The 22,095-nt window shown below is 42.8% G+C and overlaps 1 protein-coding gene across 3 annotated transcripts in view; it reads left to right on the top strand.

The window, feature by feature from the left end:
• PEAK1 (pseudopodium enriched atypical kinase 1) overlaps positions 1-22,095 on the top strand; it is a 294,399-nt gene that overhangs the window by 148,874 nt on the left and 123,430 nt on the right. For all 3 annotated transcript variants that reach the window (XM_040969691.1, XM_040969690.1, XM_040969692.1), the window contains one exon: positions 16,390-16,554. The gene's annotated coding sequence lies outside the window, so the exon portion shown is untranslated. The remainder of the gene's footprint in view (positions 1-16,389; positions 16,555-22,095) is intronic.

Genomic DNA, 22,095 nt, shown 5'->3' with positions numbered 1-22,095 from the left:
GGAAAGGTAATTTTTGAATAGCGTCAAATGTATTTGAGATATTAAATGCATTTATATATGTATATACATGTTTATGTATATATCTGTTGCTCTTATGTTTTGCATGAAGGCTGCCTTATATCAGAGAGAACATACGGTATTTGACCTTTTGGGATTGGCGTATTTCACTGAGCATAATGGTCTCTAGTTGGGGCCGTTTTGTTGCAAATTGTATAATTTCATTCTTTTTTAATGGCTGAATAATATTCCATGGAGTAGATGTACCACAGTTTCTTTATCCATTCCTCTTTGGATGGCCATCTGGGTTGTTTCCATGTCTTTGCTATTGTAGGTTGTGCTGCTGTAAATATACCATTACAGGTCACTTCCTTTTTCTTCTTTTTTAAATTATTATTAATTATTTAACTTTATGTTGCAGTTCCATATGATCTGGGATTTTCCCTTTCCCTAGTCCTCTCCCTGGATGGATTTCCTCTATATTATTACAATAGTGTAGTCCTTCAAAAACAGTCATAAGTCCGTCATTCTGCTGTTTGGAGTGTATCTTGGGCCTAGTGCTGTGGCCTAGTGGCTATAGTCCTCACCTTGAATGTGCCGGGATCCCATATGTGCACCCCACTTCCCATCCAGCTCCCCACTTGTGGCGTAGGAAAGCAGTTGAGAATGGCCCAAAGCTTTGGAACCCTGCACCCACGTGAGAGACCTGGAAGAGGATCCTGGTTCCTGGCTTCGGATTAGCTCAGCTCCAGCCGTTGTGGTCACTTGGGAGTGAATCATCAGACGGAAGATATTTCTCTCTGTCTCTATCTATATATATCTGACTTTCCAATAAAAATAACTGAATATTTAAAAAAATAATAAATAAAGTGTATCCTGACATCGTAGGTATGGACAATGGCAGAGAGTCCAGCATCCTATTAGCAAGAGATATTTAACACTTTCATTGGGAGTCCATCTTTGATTTGAAAGTAGAGGTGTTTTCGCATCTCAATATGATAGTCTCTATTATACTGTTCCTTTAGATGACTATATGTATGTGCATGCTCACCTATATATCTTTTAATCTTGTATTTTTCACGAAGATTGCCTTATATCAGAGAGAACACGTGATATTTGTCAGTTCTGTCCCAAGTCCCATCTCATTTGCAAACCAGTGGATGCTGTGGACCAGCCTAATCCTGCCTGCCACACACGTGGCCCTCACACACACCAGCAGGACCTGCAACTTAATCAGAGCAGCTCCCCAAACCCCCAGCAGGCCTTTCCCCAGCCATGGTTTTTGCACATGCCAATATGTTTAACAGACTGGTCCGGTGCATCCCTCTCGCATCCCATTTGGCTCACCAATAGGTGCTGCAGCCTAGCTCACCCTGACTGACCACACTATCCAGCCCACACTTATGTTGGTGGATGCTACCTTCTGTCCAGACAAGCCTGCCCCCAGCCCTGGATCTCACGCTCACTGGTGGGAGGCAGTTATCTCATCCATTTTCCCCCGTTCCTCAACCCTTCCCACCTTGATCAGTGGTCCATGTGGGCATGCATCCTTCTCAACTAGTAGACATCAAGGATAAATTTAAAAAAAATTTTAAAGAAAGATGCCTGCTCATTTCTTTTTCCCATTTCTTTATAGGGTTGTTTGTTTTGCTGTCATGGAGTTTCTGAAGCTCTTCTTAAATCCTGGACAAGTGCCCTATCTGTTCTGTAGTGTGCTAAGGCCTTCTCCCATTCTGTTGGTTGCTTCTTCTCTTTTTGATTTTTTCCTTTGCAGTACAGAAGCTTTTAGTCCCTTTTGTTTATTTTGGCTTTGATTGCCTTTGCTTTTAGTGACTTTTCCAAGAAGTCTTTAACAATTCCTGCATCTTGATGAGTGCTTCCTATATTTTCCTCTAATAGTTTGATGGTTTCTGGGTGCAGATTTAGGTCCTCGATCTACTTAGAGTTGAATTTTCTTTTTTTAATAAACTGACAAGTGTGGGTCTTGCTTCTTACTTCTGCAGGCTGCTATCTAATTGTCCCAACAACATTTGAAGAGACCAGACTTTTCCCCTGGATTATTTTCAGTTCTCTGGTCGAAGATTTGTTGGCTGTACATTCTGGGGTCTATTCTGTTCAGATCTCTTTTTCTATACCAGTACCAGACTATTTTGATGACCACTGCTCTGTAGTATGTCTTGAGGTCTGGAAGTATGATTCCTCCACCTTGATTTTTTAAAAAGACTTATTTCTTTTCATTGGGATGTCAGATACACAGAAGGGAAGATTTTCCATCTGCTGATTCACTCCCCAATTGGCCACAATGGCCAGAGCTGTGCCTGCCGATCTGAAGCCAGAAGGCCCGATCCTCTTCTGAGTCTCTCATGCGGGTGCAGGGTCCCAAGGCCTTGGGCCATTCTCAACTGCTTTCCCAGGACACAAGCAGAGAGCTGGGTGGGAAGCGGGGCTGCCGTGATTACAGCTGGCACCCACATGGGATCCTGGTGCATTCAAGGCGAGAATTTTAGCCGCTAGGCTGCCATGTTGGGCCCTCCAGCTTGATTTTGTTCTTCAGGATAGTTTGGCTATTTGTTCTCTCTTGTGTTTCCAAAGGAACTTTTCTGTTACCTTTTCTATTTCTGAGAAGAATATTTTTCTGATTTTGATTGGGATTGTTTTGAATCAGTATATTACTTTCGGTAATATCAACATTTTGATGATGTTGATCCTGCCAATACAGGAACATGGTAAATTTCCCCATCTTTTAATATCTTTTGTTTACTTTTTTTAATGTTTTGTAATTTTTATCCTAGAGGACTTCCAGGTCTTTGGTTAGGCTTATTCCAAGGTACTTAAGATTCTTCACCACTATTTTAAGGAGGATTGTACTTACAAGTTCTTTCTAAGCCATGGAGTTATTTGTGTATACAGGGACCATCTGTTTGTTCATTAATTTAGTATCCTGCTCCCCTGCCACACTCCTTTATGTTCCAGTAGCCCTTAACTGAGTCTTTTGTTTCTCCTATGCATAGAATCATGTCAATCTGCATACAGGAATAACGTTTTAATTCTTCGTTTCTGATTTGAATTCCTTTGGTTTCCTTTTCTTGCCTGATTGCTAAGGCAGGTGATGCTGATACTGTGTTGAATAGTAGTGATGAATGTGGACATTCTAGTCTAGTTCAAGATCTTAGTGGAAAAGCTTCTAGTCTTTCCTTAGTAGGATACTGGCGTTATGTTTTTCATATGTTGCTTTGACTTTGTTGTAGCATGTTCCTTCTATCATAAAAAGTTTTTCATTTCTCCCTCATTCCTAATGGATATCCAGGTTTGGTGGGCATTCTCTTTTGTTATGTTTTAAAATATCAGTGGATATAACATTTTGCATTTTTTCTGGAATACAGCTAAATGAATTTATAGGTATGCCTCTTATTCAATCAAGGTGAACATTGTATCTTTTCTGGAGTTTGATAATTTTTTTTTCTTTTTTTCAAATTTAATTGGGGTAAAAAAGGGTCAAGGTCTAAAGGGGGATATAGAGGAAGAAGCCCCACCCAGTCTCCCGCCCATCCCAAGTCCCGTTGTGGGGCGCGCTCCGAGATACTCGATCAAGTGGTCCCAATAGTTCACCGTTCATGGGTCGTTGCCGGTCTCGCCACCCCAATCATGATGTGGTCATTGAAGAGTCCATTGATTGACACAGTCCCTTCTAGGGTCTCCGTTTGCCCAGTCTCTGCTGCCAACAGATGGTTGAGGTTGTTGCTTGATTTGTCCTGTCTTTCCCTGGTTAGGACTCCGAGTCCGGTGTCTCGAATGGGAAGATCCTCGAAGAAATTTTGAGGTATTCCCAGTCCAGATTCCTGCTGTTTTAGTAGCATAGGGCCCGTCACAGTCCACTGCCCCGGTCAGCTGGCGGCTGCAGTTGCTGGGCCGGTTCTGCCTCCACCCGTGTCCTCTTGCAGTCCAGCCTGGTTCCACCCTGGACGCATTTGTCCCTCGCACGTACCAGTAGGAGTTGCAGCCCAGTCAGGGCGGCCCACAGTAGCCTCAACCAGGCCCACCTCCTACCCTGGCTTGCCAGTATATATGGCATACTAGCCCAGTCTGTCCCCAGTACCCTTCTATTCATATTCTTGCCAACAGGTGTTGCCATCTGCTTCCATCTAACTATCTCCTCCTACCATCCCTAACGGATATTGTTGGGTGTCTGTCTAGCCACCCCAGCCCCTGTCCTAGTTCCCATGCCCTCTCGTGGGAGGTGATGACCCACGAGGGAGGAACCCACTATTTCCCTCCCAGGTCGCTCCCATTCCAGTTGTGCCCTCTCCATTTGGCCCTGTGGTTCAACTCAACGTGTCTAACCCTTTGTACCAGCTTCCGCCAACTGGTGCTACAACTAAGCCCCAACAGCCCTCACCAACTCTGATTGTAGCTTGCTCCAGTGGGAATAGTCAGCCCAGCCTGGTTTTCACCCAATCTGGTCCCCATGAGGTGCACGGGCGCTGTGACCCTGCCTGGTCTAGTCTTCCCCCCACTCAGCTCCCGCTCCTCAGTGTAATTTGCTGTTCAGCTAGGGAACCTCCCCTTTTTCTCCTGTCAGCTCTGCCGCCTCCTTTCCTGATTCTCACTTGTGTTGGTTGGGTGCTGCGGCTGCATCCGGCTCAGGCTACCTCACCTTGGCATTCCAGCTTGTGTGTTGCTTTTGCTACGACCGGACCTGGTTCGACCCACACTCTGTTCTGGCGATCAGGTTCACCAGTGGTCGACATGAACAGATTCAGCTTGGTCTGCCCCCGACCCATGCCAAATGGATGCCAGTGGGACTCTTTCTATGACCTCTTGGCTGTTGCCTTGCATGTTCCTTGCGCTGACCCGCAGGGTCTGTGTCCTGCCGGAGGAGTTGCCTGAGCTCCTCCATCAGAACCCCTCCATGTGCCAGGTTTCGCGCATATCAGTGGGTCCATGTGCCAGTTCGCCTCTTATCCTAGTAGGAACAGTGGCCTTTCCTAACTGGCCATCATCCCGTTCTGGTTCTTGCTGTAGAGTGTTTCAGTGTAGCCACGGTCATCCATGCCCCCATATAGCTTGTACATGGCAAAGTTGAGGTTGGGACCCAGCCTAGTCCGTCCCACATCCACCCTGGTACTCCAGAGCGCCAGAAGGTGTTAGTGTCTGGCCCGGTCCGGTACACCTTTTCCCAATCCACATTTGTGCCGAGGGAGAGGACAGCTGTATCCAGACCCTGCCGCAGCCCCGACCCCCTGTCTTGGCCCCTGCCTTAGACTCTGTGGCTCAACTTTGTGTTTAATGTGAACCAGTTGGAGCCAAATCCAAGCTGGGCATGTCCTGTGTTGCACCCTGTGTTCCCGTCATACTAGTGGACTAAGGTTTGCTTAGTCCGAACATTCATCTCTCAGTCCCGCACTTACATTAAGGTTTCATGTCCCGATTCCTGGGAATCACCATAAATTAGTCTCTCACCTACACTAACGCTGGTCTTACTTTTGGGTGTCCCGAAGCACCTATTTCATATCATCAAAACCCCAGAGCTCGCTGCTGGGCGGCCAGCAGGCAGAGCCTGGCACCACTTGGTGCACTGGCCGCCCAAGGCCTGGGTCTCTGCCCCCATCTCGCGACGGACGGGGGCTGTGGCTGGGACTCCAGCAGGATTCAGACCAGAAGGGGCGTTCCCATGGAGTGCCACCTCGCATGGGAGTTTAACCCCGCCCCTTGTCCGGAGACTCGAACCCACCCAGACTGTCCTGCCGTCAGCTTTTGGCTGGCGGGGACAGGGGGGAGCCAGGATTTCACCCCCAGCCCCCCTCGCCAGCCCTCGCGAGTACTCACCCGCGAGGGGGCTTAGTTACTCCCGGGCCAGGAGAGGGCCGGGGCCCCTGCCCCCGCCGCAAGCGGCGGGAGCTGTGGCTGGGACCCCGGCAGGATTCGGACCGGATCAAGTTTGATAATTTTTTATAGTGAGAACATCTAAAGTCTTCCAGTCTAGCTTTTTTTAAGAATAGGATATGTAGTACATTAACATTATTTATAGTCACCCTACGAGCGTAGCAGAATTCCAGGACTTTTTACTCCTATGTGGCTCTCCCCTGTCAACCAGTCTCCCTTCCCTCTTTAGCCTCTGATCACTACCACTACTTTTTAAACTTCTTTGAGTTCACTTTTGGAAAAAAAAAACGATTTATTTATTTTATATGAAATTTACAGAGATGAGAAGTAGACTCAGAGATTTTCCATTTGCTGGTTCAGTCCACAAATGGCCACAGTGGCCGCAACCGGGCAAAGCTGAAGCCAGAAGCCAGAATGTTCTGCTGGGTCACGCATGTGGGTGCAGGGACCCAAGGACTTGGGCCAATTTCCACTGCTTTCACAGGCACATTAACAGAAAGCTGGATCCTAAGTGGAGCAGCCAGGAATCAAAGTGGTTTCCACATAGAAGGTCATTGCCACAGGCAAAGGCTTAAGCCACAACATCGTGGCGCTGGCCTGCGATCACTTGCTTTTTAAACATTTTGTACAACTGGCGTCATGTGATATTTGTCTTTCTGTCATTAACTTATGTGACTTAACACAATGACCTTCTTTCCATCCATGTTGTTGGATATGATAAGATGCTATCTATCTTTGTGTCTGAGTAATATTCTGAGGTATAAACATTCACATTTTCATTACCCATTCATTGTTGCTTCCATTTCTTGACTCGTCTGAATAGTGGGACAATGCACATGGGACTGCAGCTCTCTCTTTCACAGATGGATTTCATTTCCCTTGGATGTGTGTCCAGCAGTGGGACTGCTGGGTCAGATCATCATCCCATGTTTGATGTTTTGAGGACCCTTCCTGCTTCTCCCCACAATGGCTGCGCTGATGTATAGTCCCACAAATATGACACAAGGGTGTTGCTTTCCCCAGATTCTCACCAAAAGTTGTTAACTTTCATATTTTCGTCAGCAGCAAATCTTACTGGAGTGAGGTGAGGTATCGTTGCAGTCTGGATTTGTATGTCCTTGATGCTTAGTAATGCTGAGCATTTTTTCACATACCTGTTGGCCATTTGTGTGTCTTCTTTTGAAGAGTGTGTGTTCAGGCATACTGCCCATTTCAGTTGCCTGAGATCCCTCTGATTCACAAACATTAGCACCATCAAATGTAGAGCTTTTTTATACTTTTACCCATTCCATAGTTTGTTCACACAGTTGATTGCTTCTTTTGTGGTCAAATGTTCTTTGGTTTAATGAAATCACATTTGTCTGTTTTTGCTTTCATTTCCTGTACTTTTAGGATCTAACATGAAAGTTCTTAGCCATTTCAATGTCCTACATTGTCCTTCTGATGTTTTCTGATACAGTTTCAACATTTCAAGTCTCACACGTACAGATCTTTAATCCATTTTGATGTATTGCTTTTTGTGCATGGTTGAAAGGTTATTTTCCATGTGAGTATCTAATTTTCCCAGCACAATTTATTTAAAAATACTGTTCTTTCTCCACTGCATATATTTTTTGGAGATTCATATTCTATTTCTTTTTCTTTTCTTTTTTATGGAAAATCAGATATGCAGAGGAGGAGAGACAGAGACAAAGATCCTCCTTCCATTAATTCACTCCCCAAGAGGCCGCAACGGCTGGAGCTGCACCAATCTGAAGCCAGGAGTCTGGAGCTTCTTCTGGGTTTCCCACATGGGTGCAGGGTCCCAAGGCTTTGGGCCATCCTCGACTGCTTTCCCAGGCCACAAGCAGGGAGCTGGATGAGAAGTAGGGCTGCCTGGGATTAGAACCGGCACCCATATGGGATCCTGGTGCATGAAAGACAAGGACTTTAGCTTCTAGGCTACCTTGCCTGGCCCTCCGCTGCATATTCTTAGCATTTTTGTCAAAAATTGGTTGGCCATGAATGTGTTGGTTTTCTTACAGAGTCTCTATTCTGCTGCTTTGTTTTTGTTTCCGTCCTGATACTATGCTTTTTAAAATACTGTTGCTTTTTTAATATGGAGTCCTTTTTTTGTCTACGTTTCTTTTTCTTTTTTTTTTTTTCTTATTTAGGACCTTTTGTGGTTCCATAAAAATTTTAGTAATATTTTTTTCCTAGTTCTATGAAAGGTGTCATTGAAATTTTGATAGAATTAAATTGGGTAGTATGTTCATCTTAATGACATTAATTCCTCTCATTTTAAATCACAAATATCTCGGGGCAGGTTTCTATTTCTCTATGCTTTCTCTGCTTGCTTTCATCAGTGATTTGTAAAAAGCATTTACAAAAGCATTTTTATTGTGAAGATCTTTCCCCTCTTTGGTTAAATTTATTCCCAGGGTTTTTTTGTGTTGTTTTGTTATGTGTTTTGCTTTGGTTTTGTAGCCATTGTAAATGGAGTTGCTTTCTTGGTTTCTTAGTCAGGTGACTCATTTTTGTGTTTTTGTGCATTGACTTTGTATCCTGCAGCCTGATAGAATTTGTTCTTTGGGGTTTCTATGCATCACATCATGCCATTGGCAAACAGTAGCAGTCTGACTTCCTCCTTTCCATTTTTGATGGTCTTTATTTTTTCCAATTGTTCTGTGTAGGACTTCTGGTCAGCACCATCTTGAAAGTGGTCATTCTTGCCTTGTTCCAGATCTTAGAAAGCCTTCAGCTTTGCTGCACTGAGTATGGTAGCTGTTGATTGCTATATATGGCCTTTATTGAAATATATTCCTTGTATACCTAACTTGATCACATTTTTATTATAAAGGACCATTCAGTTTTATCAAATGCCTTTTCCTCATCTATTGAGATGGTCACATGATTTTTAAAAATATTAATTATTATTTTACGTTACATTTCCATAGACTCCGAGATTTCTCACTCCCCTCTCCAAATTCCCTCCACCCTTTTTGATTTGTCCCTCATTCCGCTATTAAAACATTGTTCCTGACATTGTGGGCATGTACAATGGCAGAGAGCCCAGCTTCCTACTGTCAGGATATTTTCAGCTGTTTCAGTGGGAAACAGATCTTTGGTCTGGATGCAGAGAGACATACTGTACTCTGTCTCCACATCTGGACATGGCAGTCTCCGCTACACTCCTATTACACATCCCCTTAAGTATAGAGCCAGAAAACTCAGTCCACAACAGGGAGAGAAACTGAATACTTTCATCAACATGAAGTTAAACAACATGCTGCAGAGTTATCAGTGCATGGCTAAAGTGATGAAAAAGAAAATAAACGTTTCATCATGAGTCTACTTTCATTCCTGTGTAGAGATGCCTTCTGTTTATTTCCTTGGTTCGTGGTAGTCTGGTCTCTGGTCTCTATTACATCCTTTGTTTGTGGGGTTACATGTGTGGGTCATATGATTTTTCATTCTGTTGATAGAGCATATAAAGTTATCATTTTGCATGTGTTGAACCATCCTTGCATTTTTGAGCTGAATTCAGCTTGATCATAAAGAATGATCTTTTTAATTTGCTTTTGGATTTGTTTTGCTAGTATTTTTGTTTGAGGATTTTTGTACCATAGATATTGACCTGTAGTTATCTTTGTTGTTGTTGTTGTTGTTGAGTCATATGGGGTGAAATCAAGTTAATATTGATCTTATATAATGAATTTGGAAGAATTTATTCTATTTTTTTAAAAAAAATATTGATTGATTGATTTGAAAGACATAGAAACAGGAGAGACAGATGTTCCAAACACTAGTTCACCTCCCAAATTGCCTCAGTTGCCTGGAACACCATCCGAGTCTCCCATGTAGATAGCAGGTCTTGGGCCAACTTCTGCTTTCCCAAGAGCGTGAGCAGGGAGCTGAACTGGAAGTGGAGCAGCCAGGACTTGAACCAGTCCTCACAGGAGATGCTAGTGTCACAGGCCGCATCTTAACTCACTGTGCCACAATGTCGGCCCTTCTCTTGTATTTTAAAAATAATTTAGGGAAGAGTAGCATTAATTCTTCTTTAGAAGTTTGGTAGAATTCAACAATAGCACCATTTGGTCTTGGGTTTTTCTTTGAAAAGAGAATTATTATTGTTATTATTTTTATTTCCAATTTAGTTGTTTTAACAGTTGTTTTTTTCTGTATAGGGTTTCTGTTTCCTCACAGTTCAATCTTGGTAAGACATACATGTCCCATAATGTCTGTTTCATCTACATTGTTGAATTTGTTGCCATCATTGTTCCTTGTAATCTCCAACAAGCACATGTATTTCTGTGGTGTTAATACCAGTGCCTCCATTTCCATCTATGTATTTTAATGCTCTTTATTTATTGGTTAGTATAGCTGAGGAATTGTCAATTTTATGGTTTTTTTTTCAAAGAATTAGCTCTGCTTTTCATGGATTTTTTTTGCATTTGTTTTTGTGCTATGTGTTCTATTATTTATTTCCTTTTACCAAATTTGAATTAGATCTGTTCTTATTTTTTCAGTTCATTAAGATCAGTTTCTTGGAAATCATTATATCTTTGTGATACGGGCATTGATTAATTTCCTATTAGTATTTGTTTTTTTGCTTTATCCAATAGGTTTTTATATATTGTGTTTCCATTTTCATTTGTTTCAAGAAATTTCCCTATTTCCTCCTTAATTTATTTCTTGATCACTTGATTGTCCAGGAGTAAGTTGTTTAGTTTTTCTGTGTTTGAACAGTTCCCAATATTTTCCTTTTAATTTTCAGTTGTATTGCATTGTGATCAGAAAAGATACTTAATATGATTTCTGTTCCTTTAAATATGTTGAGATAGATTTCTTTTGTAACCTAACATTTGATCTATCCTGGAAAATGTTCCATGTGCTGATGGGAAGATAGTGTGTTCTGCACTTGTTGGGTGGAAAGTTCTGACCATGTCTTCAGATCTAGTTCATCTAGGGTGCTGTTTAATTCTGTTCTTTCTTGGTTTTCTGTTAAGATGATCTTTCATTTCTGAATGTAGGGTCTTAAGGATAGTCCAAGTATTTGGGACTCTGTGGGAGACCTAGGTGAAGCTCCTGGCTTCTGGCTTCAGCCTGCGCCAGCCCTACTTGTTGTGGCCATCTAGAGAGTAAACCAGCAGATAGGAGATCTTTCTGTCTCCTTGTCTCTTCCTCTGACTTTCAAATAAATAAATAGATAACTAAATCTTTAAAAAAATAATTTTAAAGGCAGTCCTGGGATTCCTCGCTGACTGTTCAGGAGGGCTGGCAGAGGCAGGCCCGAGACTGGTCACAGGGGTCTCACTGTCACCACGCCTTGCACAGCCTGGGGGTGCATGTCAGCCCTGCAGGAGGCTGGTGATGATACACTTCAAAATATCTGTTTCACCAGGGCACAGGCCTCTGCCTGATCCTTTGGCATGTCAGAGATTCTGTCCCTGGGCTCTGACGTCAAGAGGAAACCGATAGGATCTGCGCAGCCTTGGGCTTAACCAGCCCACTGCTGAGTCCCAAGATGCAGTCCTATTAACCTTTGGTTGCTCTTTGTAAGGTGGCAGAAGAGTGATAAAAGCAACTTGCTTGTCATCCAGGCTTGGTCCAGGATGGCCCACCCGAATCCCACAGTCCCAGGTTCCTTTATGATGTCTTGAGAATGTTTGCCAAACCAGCAGAGCCAGCAGCGGCACACAGCATCAGGAGTCTGACCCCTTAGGAGTGGCAAGTGTCTGCCTGACCCCAGGCAAGTCTAGGGGCTCCATCTCTGAGCACTGGCCTGTGACTAGAGCCTCTGGGCTGTAGCAAGAACTGGTGTAAACACCACAGGCCCTGCTCTGAGCGCCAAAGCTCCGTCTTGAACTCCCTCTCCTAGCTGCAGTTTTGCACTTCTCCACCTGAATGTGGAAGCTCCAAATATCCTCTCCACAGGCCGGGCAGGAGGTGCTCAGTCCCACCAAATGTCATTGCAGTTGTTCTAGTGCTGGGATTCAGAGGTGTCTCGCCAAGCTGTGGTCCTTGTGGCTGCAGGTGAGTGATGTTAGCAGCTGTTTCCTTTTTGCTTTCTTCCGTGCAACTTCTCTCATGATTCTAGCACTGTGATGAGGCACTGTGGTCTCTCATCTGGCTTTTATAACTCTGGTGAAAGTGACCTGATAAGCATGCAGGTTTTGCCATTGATGTCTCTGCGAGGAAGTCATCCGTGGAGCCTCTTGCTCAGCCACTGGGTTGGTTCGGATCCTCTGGGTGTTGTGTCCTGGACTGGCTGTTGTTTTCTATGAGGACTTGGTGGATTTCCTTCCATTTTCTCCTGGCCTATAAGCTGTGTGCCGAGAAGTCTTGACACATTAGCAGACTCAACACTTTGGTCTTGATGTTTCCACACTCCTCTCTTTTGTCTTTTCGTCTTGACAGTTTCACTGTGATATATCTCGAGAGATCTGTTTTCTCTCCTTGGACTTCCCAGATGTGGAGGTCTGTACTTTTCCTGAGATTTTGCTGAAATGTTTTCTTCCTTTGCTTGTTGAGACCACGGGAGTATGGACAGGACCTACAGGGTATTCCTGGGGCCCTTGATGGGCTGAGCCACTCAGGGTTCACTGTCAGCTGCTTGCTGGGTTACATGAACGAAGTCATCTAGGGAGTGAATGTGACTGCCTGGGTATTTCTAGGGCAGGTGGCAGGTGGGTGTGGGTACCGTACAGTTTGAAGTGCTTCTAGTAAGCCCAGCCTTTCAGAGTATGGTACCCAGGTTCTTCCTGGGCCAGGGAGGGTGGATGTAGCCTGCTGGCTGGGGCACAGTGCTGGGCCAGTGGAACTTCTGAGAGCAGCTTGCTGGTTGCTTCCTAGGACCCTGAGAGGCGGAGTCTCAATGGAGTTGTGTGCAGCAACAGCTTGGTTGGAGAGTGGGCAGCATTAGTTAGGATCATTTTCGGCCTGGCAGCTCCCAGCCAGGCAGCTCCCAGCCAGGCAGGGCACTGGTTTCTCCTGCAGCAAATGGTCTAAGTGTCTGTGGTGAGTGGGGACCACTGAGGGACTGCCCCTTACACTTTCCCTCTAAGTGAAGTGACTTTTGACAGAGGGTTGATCTTGGCAGGATGGTGGATGCTGTGTTCATAATCCTTTCTCTCTGAGCCCTTGTGTATCTCCATGTTCAACAGCATCCAGTCCCACTCCCCACTGGATGAAATCTTCCTCCACAGTCTGCCACGCAAAGCTGGGGAGCAGTGATGAAGGTAGCCAGTCTCCTGGTTGCCTGATTATACACAATTTCTGAGGGTCACTCCATAGGTGTAAACCTGGGAGCAGAGGCTGTGGGGCTGTGCCTGACACTGGGTTTTACGGTAGTGGCCTTGATGCTGGACCCAGAAGGCCTGGACTTGCTTCCCGCTGCCTGTCTCAGGCAGCAGGTGTCTTCCTGTGCTGGGCTGCTGGGAGTTGGGGAAGAGAGGTAAGGGTCACCTCCTTCCTTCCTTCTTGCTTCAGAGCATCTTATTACTCTAAATGCAGGCACTATGGCCTCACACGGGGCTTCCCCAGGTAAAGTGAGTTGTAGACCAGCTATTCAGGTTCATGTTTCTATAGGGAGCCGTTAGTGGAGAATCTTCCTTGACCACCATCTTCCTCTGCCCCTTCTTGGTAGTATTTTACTGCATGTTGCTTAGCTTGTTATGTTACCAAATGGAGAGGTGGCTGTGAGTGCTGTAAGAAGACTGGTCTTATTTTCATCATGCATAGCTCAGCTGTATGGAACTTAGATAGGATTTGATGGTACACTAAAAAAAAACCAAAAACAAAAAACTGCCTTATTTATTTTATTTGAAAGATAGGAGAAAGATAAAGAGACAAAGAGAGAGCTCTCATTCACTGACTCACTCCTCGAATGTCTACAACACCATGGCCTTACCCAGGCCCAAACCTGGAGCTAAGAACCTGAGTGGGGTCTCCCATGTGGGTAACAGGGACTGAGCTTCCTGAGTGATCCCCCACTGCCTCCCAGGGTGCACAGCAGGAAGCTGGAATCTGATGAGGAGCAAAAGCACAAAGGAAGCGGGCATCCCAGCCAATGTCTGCACCACTAGCCAAACACCTGCCTCCTCGTACACTGCCTTGTGAAAATGCTTTTGTTTTCTCAAAATCTGTTGAAACGTTTGAAGCTATAAGAGGTGATGACAATTCATCTCTTCAAAGCAGTTTCTTCTGGTTAAATTCATACAGTAGCATCATTTTCTTCAAGAATGTTCTTGATTTTCTTTTTCATTTCTTCAGCGACACGTTCGTCATTCAGTAGCATGTTATTTAACTTCATGGTGTTGTTAATTTCTTTTTTCTTCCTGTTGATTTTGTTTTGTGGCTTTCGTTTACAGAGATGTATAGTTGTGTTTTGGAGACTGTCATATCTAGTAACATGTTATTTAACTTCATGGCATTATGAATTTCTATTTTTTTTCCTATTGTTCATTTTGTACTGTGACTTTTCATTTAAGGGGATGTACAGTAACTGTGAAATGGAGAATAACACATCCAAATGTGAAGATACAATATAGTATGCATCTCTACTTTCAGACAAAGATGAACTTACAATGAAACTGTTTACTATATCTTGACAATAGGAGGCTGGACTCTCTGCCATTGTCCATGCCTGCAATGATGGACATATGACTGTGCATGAAGAACTATACTTTAGTAATGATATAGGGGGACTAGGTGGGGATGGGAGGGTTGGGGCCAGGATAGAGGAAATTCCAGGAACCTCTTTAACTGTATCATAAATTGATAATAATAATAATAACACATTTAAAAAGACTAAAAGAAAAGAATTATTTGAAAGAAATCACTTTTTATTTTCTATTTAACTGTTCTAGTTGATTTCCTTGTACATTTGTTTTTTGGGTTTTTTTATTATTTTATTTTGATGCTCTTTACATTTTTGATTAGGGGGTAAAGGGTCAAGGGCTGTAGGACCGTGGGCAAAACCATTGTTTCCATATTCTCTTCTTTCCTTCCTGTATCTGGGGGGAGGTGGGAGATAAGCCACACCCAGCCTCCCAACTATCCCAGAGTCTGTGACGTGGGACATGCTCTGAGGGCACTGCTCATGTGGTTTCGGTAGTTTAGCTGTTCCCAATTGCTAACAGTCTTGCCATTCCATGCACGATGAAGTCTCTCCAGATTTCACTGGCTGGGATAGTCCACCTTAGAGTCTCTGCCCAGATTTTCACTGCCAACATTTGGCTGGGGCAGTTGATCAATTTGTTCTGTCCTCTGTCATGACACCAGCTGTCCCCTGCAGGCTCCAGTGTACTGCCATATCCTCCATGTTCTCCTGGATATGCTGTCCACTGCTGCATTTGAGCCACTGAGGAGGCTCACTCAGCTTTGACACACACATTCCACGGTCAGACCATGGAACCTGCAGTTCTCCTCATGGTTTGGGTTCTGAGTCCAACAGTTCAGTCGAGGGGATCCCTGAAGAAAATTTGTCTGAGGTGATCTCAGACCTGATTCTTGCATGTGAATGCTAGTATAGGGTTCAGCACAGATCGTTGCCCCAGTCAGCTTATGCATATGCTGGTGTTTGCAATTGCTGGGTCAGTTCTGTTTCCAGCCTTGTCTTCTACACAGACCAGTGGGTGTTGAGCCCAGCCTGATCCTGCCCACCACACACTCAGCCCTCACACAAACCATTGGGAGCTGTAGCCTAGTCAGAGCAACCTGTAGATTTCCTTGTATATTTGATGTTACATGCAAGCAAACAGAAAATCAGGCCAGCTTTGTTGTTTAAAGATTTATTTATTTGAAAGGCCCAATAATTGACAGAGATCTTCCATCCACTGATTTACTCTCCAAATGATTGCAGCGCCCAGAGCTGGGCCAGGCTGAATCCAGGAGCCAGTAACTCCATTCTGATCTCCCACATGGGTGGAAAGGGCCTAAGTACTTGGCCTTTTTCCATTGCTTTTCAAAGAGCATTAGCAGTGAGCTGGATCAAAAGTGGAGCAGCTGCGACCCGGAACCAGTGCTCATGTGGGGTGCCAGTATCGCAAGTGGCAGCTCTAGTCTCTGACACAGCATCAGCTCCCAACTGTGGGGTGATTGTTTTCAAAATTAGATTACAAACGTGAACCTAAAGTAAAACTACAAATTGGTGAAATATTTGTATTTGAAGATATAACCACACTGACGTTGGAAATTGTACCTTTATGAAATTTAATTTTTATAAAGGTAAAATAGTGTTTAACGAATTCACTCAGTTGATATCCATTGACTCCTAGTAAAATAAATCTAAATTGCAATTAAGAAAAATCTCAAACACGTCAATGTTCTTTTAATTCTTATATGACGCCAGTGTTCTTGGGCGTGGAAGATCCAGTCTCCACACCTGAATAATTAGATGAATTCTAATTGAAGTATGGGGGTAAAATTAGAAATATCCAGAAGAAGACAAATACAAATGTCAGTTATTTTCTAAAGTAGTTGAATCTCCAACTTAGCTCTATTTTATTTTTTTTTCTCTTGCAGTAAACTTTGTGTCCAGCAGAAAATTAGTTAAGGAATGAGGTACAAGAAAGAAAAGACCTGTATCATGGAAAGAGCCAAAGAACTTTGACATTTTAAAGGAATGTAACACGAACGGCTAACGTCATCTACGTCACCAGAATGGAAGAAGTGCTGCAAATCTGAACGGTAAGTAGAACGTGCCTACCGTGTTTGCACCAACAGCTTTAGATGACTTCACAGCATTTCTTTTTAAGTTTCAATGCTTACCTTATAAATGCCAAACTGTCGATAAAGCTGATGATTTTATAACTTTCTTGACGTAGTCAGGCTTTATTTAGGTCCCTACTGTTTGCCCAGAGCAGTCGTTGGTTCCCCCCTCCCCCATTATAAACTTCTTTACTTAGAAACAGGAAGTTAACTTGGGACAGAATATGGTGTATGTACCAGTATATTTTTAGGTGTACTCCATCAGACGTGCTTTCTTTTCCTAAAATAAGCCAAGCTATGTAGGTAGCAGTTTCTATCACATGTCCAAATGGTTTTAAGTCTTATTTTTGGAGATTTTATTTAATTTTTATTTTATTCTATTTATTTGACACCTGACTTCTTGATCTATTTTTATTTCACATTTGGTGTCTTAATTTTATTTCAACTTTATTTTCTCCTTTGCCCCTCTCTGCCTCTGAGAAAACATATTGCAGGAACTGAGTTGCAGAAAGACACAAGGATCTGAAATAGAAAAAGAGAGGTCAGCTTGAAAAGATTATACCATTCTTTGTTCTTGGTTAAATTGCAAGGGCTGTCAGGTGGAGCAGGAAAAAAATTATATAAAAACTAAAGATTCTCCATCAGTGTTCTTAAACCTTTGTGACCTTAAGCTAAAATCATTTCAGTATATATTTTGGAATGATTCAAATATTTGCAAAAATTTTGTATCAGCATAGTGTACAGTTCTAATTTTTGTTCATTGGATGGCTGTTACTTTCATTTTGAGATATAGTCATTTGTTTGCCTGGGTCCCTATGTAATGTTTACTAAGTGGGTAAAGCTGGTCCCTTGCCTTGAAATGTACAAGATAGGAAAAGCCAGTGGAATGACAGTTTTGTAGCACAGTCCTAATGACTCTGAGGGGTATAGGACTTGTTTCAGGGAAGTGTTTCAAGCTGATAAGAGTAACCGAGGATAAATCATACTCCAAAGAATCAGCAGTCTCATTACTCTTCCTTGTGCTAATATTAACATGTTGTTCATTGAGAAGAAAAATAGTGTCATTAGTGAGTGCTTTTCTTAAATTCCCCAGTGTTGGTTAAACTTAGGCTTACGATACAATCAGACCTTTTTTCACTGTCAGCCAGATAGCCACATTCAGCCCTTTTTAAACAGCCAGTAAATCTTTCTGTTCTCACCATTTAAGAAAATGTCTTTGAGAAATCAACGTTTCAAACACAGGAAAATTCAGGTGCTGAATGTTCACTTATGCAAATGAGATAATTCATGTAAAATCACCAGATTTCCGGCATTCATGGCTGAGTTTACCAGTTTAATTTTTGTCTACTCCTATAATCTTATACAACCAAGTGTCATTGTAGAACTAAAATTAAACAACATTGTTTTAAAAGATGTTACTATGGCTGATTTATTGACTTTATTTAAATCCATCTTTGTGACTTTTCATAGCAGTAGATAGTACCATTGAAGCCCACAAATAGAATCACAGTATTTTTCTTTTGCTGGTTTTTATTCTTTTCACTACTATAAAGGTATTATCTATATAGCTATATTGGTGTTATCAAAAAACTGCACTGACTCTCCCAAGCTAGCCACTAAAGAAATTAATAGGGCACATCATGGCAACCTAGTGGCCTCACCTTTCATGCACCAGGATCCCATGTGGGCTTTGGTTCTAATCCTGATGGCCCCATGTCCATCCAGCTCCCTGCCTGTGGCCAGGGAAAGCAGTCAAGGATGGCCCAAAGCCTTGTTACCCGTGTGGGAGACCCAGAGGAGGCTCCGGGCTCCTGGCTTCAGATTGGCTCAGCTCCAGGCATTGCAGCTGCTTGGAAAGAGAATTGACGGATTGAAGATCTTCCTTTCTGTCTCTTCTCCTCTCTGTATATCTGTCTTTCCAATAAAAGTAAATAAATCTTTTTTAAAAAGAAATGAATACAAGGTGCATAGAATAAGGCATATCACCAATGTTTGTATGCTTATGTTCTGGCTCCATTTAATTTGAGTGTCTCCAACATCTGAAATCTTCAATGGCTGTTTATTTGTTTGAAAACCAGAGTGAGAGAGAGAGGGAGGGAGAGAGGAAGAGATTCCATCTATTGGTTCTCTCCTCAGGTGGCCACAACAGTTGGGGCTGGGCCAGACTAAAGCCAGGAAGCTGGACCTCCTTCTAGCTTTTCCACGCTGGTGGCAGGGACCCAAGCACTTGGGCGGTCTTCCACTGCTTTCCCAAGTGCATCAGCAAGCAACTGAATCAGAAATGGAGCAGCAGATACTCAAACCAGTGCTTATATAAAATCCCAGTGTTGAAGGTGGCAGATTAACCAGCTGTGCCACAATGCCAACCCCATAAAAATTTACAGTGACCTTTGAAAAAAGAATGGAATGATTTTCCAGTTGTATATCTTATGAAATTTATAACTCCTACAAGTAAGAATTGATTTTATTGATTGTATGAACTATCATGACTACTTTGAAAAAGCTAAAATTCAGATGATGACTTCCAAGTTGTGTAGTGCTGAGCTTAAGTCAGATACCCAGTTTTGTCTATTTTCATTTCATTAGCAAAGAGTTTTGACCCTTAAGGGGAGTATATTCTTGCAGACGAAAATCCTTCTCTGAACCATCTGGCATCTATTTAGACTCTTAGCTTCATAAAGCTTGATAGAACTTTAAAGTATCCTATGTAATACCTTCATTTAGGACAACTGTACTTACAGTGGAAAGCTATGTTTAATTGTAGTAAGCAGAAATGAATTTTAAGTAATAGTAGTGTATGTCGCATGTTTACCAAATGCCAAGCTTTGGGGTTAGGTTTTAATATACCCTCTTAATCCATTGAGCAGCTGCAATAAAGCAGGTAAAACTGGGTGGCTTAGAAGCACAGCTATGTTCCTCACAGTTTGGGATCCCGGGAAATCTGGTGAGACATATTGAGTGTCTGGCAGGATCTGTTTTCTGCTTCACAGACCATGTGTTCACTAGGCCCGCAAAGGCAGGGGTGCAAGTGAGCTTCGTGGGGATTCTGCAGTCAGGGCTCCACTCCTTAGCATGAAGGCTGCAGCCTCCTGACTAACACCTGTCCAAGGACTGGCTTCTAAATGCTCACACACTGCGAATCCTATGTCAATTGTGTGTGCATACAGGCATCTTGTCTTTGAAAACAGCCTTCACTGCATGACGTATGCAGAAAGCTTCGACTCCACAACTGTTTGACATGGGTCATGTTATGGAATATTTCCATTACCTATGTGAAAGCTCACGCTCAAGGAAGTTAAGTATTAGTCTCCCATGAAGTGACTAGTTAGAGGTAGAACAGGGTCTACTGTACAACACAGCCTGAGCTCTTAACCAGGGCTTTGTTCTAGTTCACAAACACTGACAACACAACTCTTGAAGTTACCTTTTCTGTAACTACCTGCAAATAAGGAGGACCAGTTATTAGCAGCATTCATATAACAAGCTGTACAAAATCATTCTGGTACATGTTGTGGGGGTCTTTTGCAGCATCAATTCAGTTTTGTCTATAGTTTATGATTGAATTGTCTTCATTATGTGTATAATACGAAAGATAAATTCATGAAACTTTTAAATTCATTTTTTAAAAGATTTATTTGTTTTTATTGGAAAGACATATTTACAGAGAGAAGGAGAGAGAGATCTGCTGGTTCACTCCCAAAGCAGCCCCAACAGCAGGAGCTGAGCCAATCTGAAGCCAGGAACTTCTTCTAGGCTACCACTTGGGCCCTTGAATTGATTTTTGAAAAACATACATCAGCCTACTGCTAAGTAAAGTTACTTGAAGATGGTAACAGTAGTCCCCATGCTTCACTTGAATTACACATGGGAAAAAGAAAAGAGTAAGAGACACTAGTGATAGAACTACAGGACTCAGAGTCTTATTGACCTTTCCTTCTCTTTCTTTCTCTCCATATAATTCTTCAGTCATTTTTAATCTCCAAGAGTGATACCATTAACAGCAAATTATAGTGAATAGAGATTAATCTTTTATTTGTTTGATTTTTTTAGAAGATATGTTATTTCAAAGGCAGATTTACAGAGAGACAGAGTTAGAGATAGAGATGCAGAGAAAGATCTTCCATCCGTTAGTTCCCTCCCCAGAGGGGCACAATGAGCCAGAGCTGAGCTGGTCTCTGCTCTAGTGACCATCCCCCATTGCTTTCCCAGTCCACAAGCAGGGAACTGGATCAGAAGTGTAGCAGCCAGGGTTGGAACTGGCTCCCATATGAGACGACACTGCTGCAGGAAGAAGATTAGCCTGTTGAGAAACCACACATGCCCCAGCCTGTTATTTATTTGAAAAATTATATATTTTTGAAAGGCATACTTAGAAAGAGCAGGAGAAACACACAGAGAAAGTTTTCATCCACTGATTTACTCCTACAAATGACTACCACAAGTAGGACTATACCAGGCTGAAGCTAGGGTCCTGCAGCCTTCTCTGGGTCTCCCATCTGGGTGCAGGAGTCCAAGCACTCGGGCCATCTTCCAGTGTTTTCCTATGTGCATTAGCAGGGAGCTGAATCAGAAATGGAGTGGCCTGGATCAAACCAGCAGTCATAGTAAATGCCAGCATTACAGGTGGAAAGGAGCCCACATGACAACACGCTGGCCTCCTGTCAGCTCATCCTAATGAGCTGGATTTCTGTTTATTTCTAGTCCCTTTCAGATTTATACTTCTCATTCTGTTGTAGCTGCCATCAAGATTTCACATAATGAAGATATCGATTATCTTCAAATTGAGATACAATTTTAATTCAATCCCTAGGACCCCAGAGATTTTTCTAGCAATATATTGATTATTCTGAAATATATATGGAAAGGTAAGAAACTGAGAATTGAACATTTTCAAACAGTAAAATTACATAGAACAAATCACTTGAACCAGTTGCCAAAATTATCTGGAGACATTAGTCAAGTCTGAGGATTGTCAGTAAGACAGATGCATACATCAGTGGCATAGATAATTCAGATGTAGTTTACAAAGGTGTAAAGTCATTTTAATGAAAGATGTCTGCTCAGCAAAATTTTCAGGAAAAATGGAATATTCATGTCGTGTAAACATGAACCAAAGCTGAATCAGAATAAAATGGAAAATATGAAAATATAGAAGCTTTAGAAGAAAACCCAAGAGAAAAAGCTTGGGCTAGTTAAAAATAACTATGCATGACACCAAAGCACAGTATGTAAGAAGAAAACAGCTTCGAGTTTTTTGAAGTTGGGCTTTATCCACATGTAAACCCTTGGCTCCCGACAGACCCTGTGCAGGGCGGCTTGTAGGCGGATGGCCAAATGGGAAGCGTCAGCAACCGATTTCTCACCTAGGCCAATGGCCCATCTCTCCCGTGTAACTACTTGGAGTTCACTAAAGGCTTGCAATTTCTGAGAGAAGACTTAGGAGGTTAATTATGGTTATTTCTGTCAAGTTCAGCTCTTTACAGTTACCTGTCTGCTCCTCCCAGACCTGTGATAGCAGTC

This window comes from Ochotona curzoniae, unplaced genomic scaffold (assembly GCF_017591425.1).
Source record: "Ochotona curzoniae isolate NIBS_2020 unplaced genomic scaffold, NIBS_Ocur_1.0 scaffold_4701, whole genome shotgun sequence".
Lineage (NCBI taxonomy): Eukaryota > Metazoa > Chordata > Mammalia > Lagomorpha > Ochotonidae > Ochotona > Ochotona curzoniae.
This window is presented reverse-complemented; position numbering and strand designations above follow the sequence as displayed.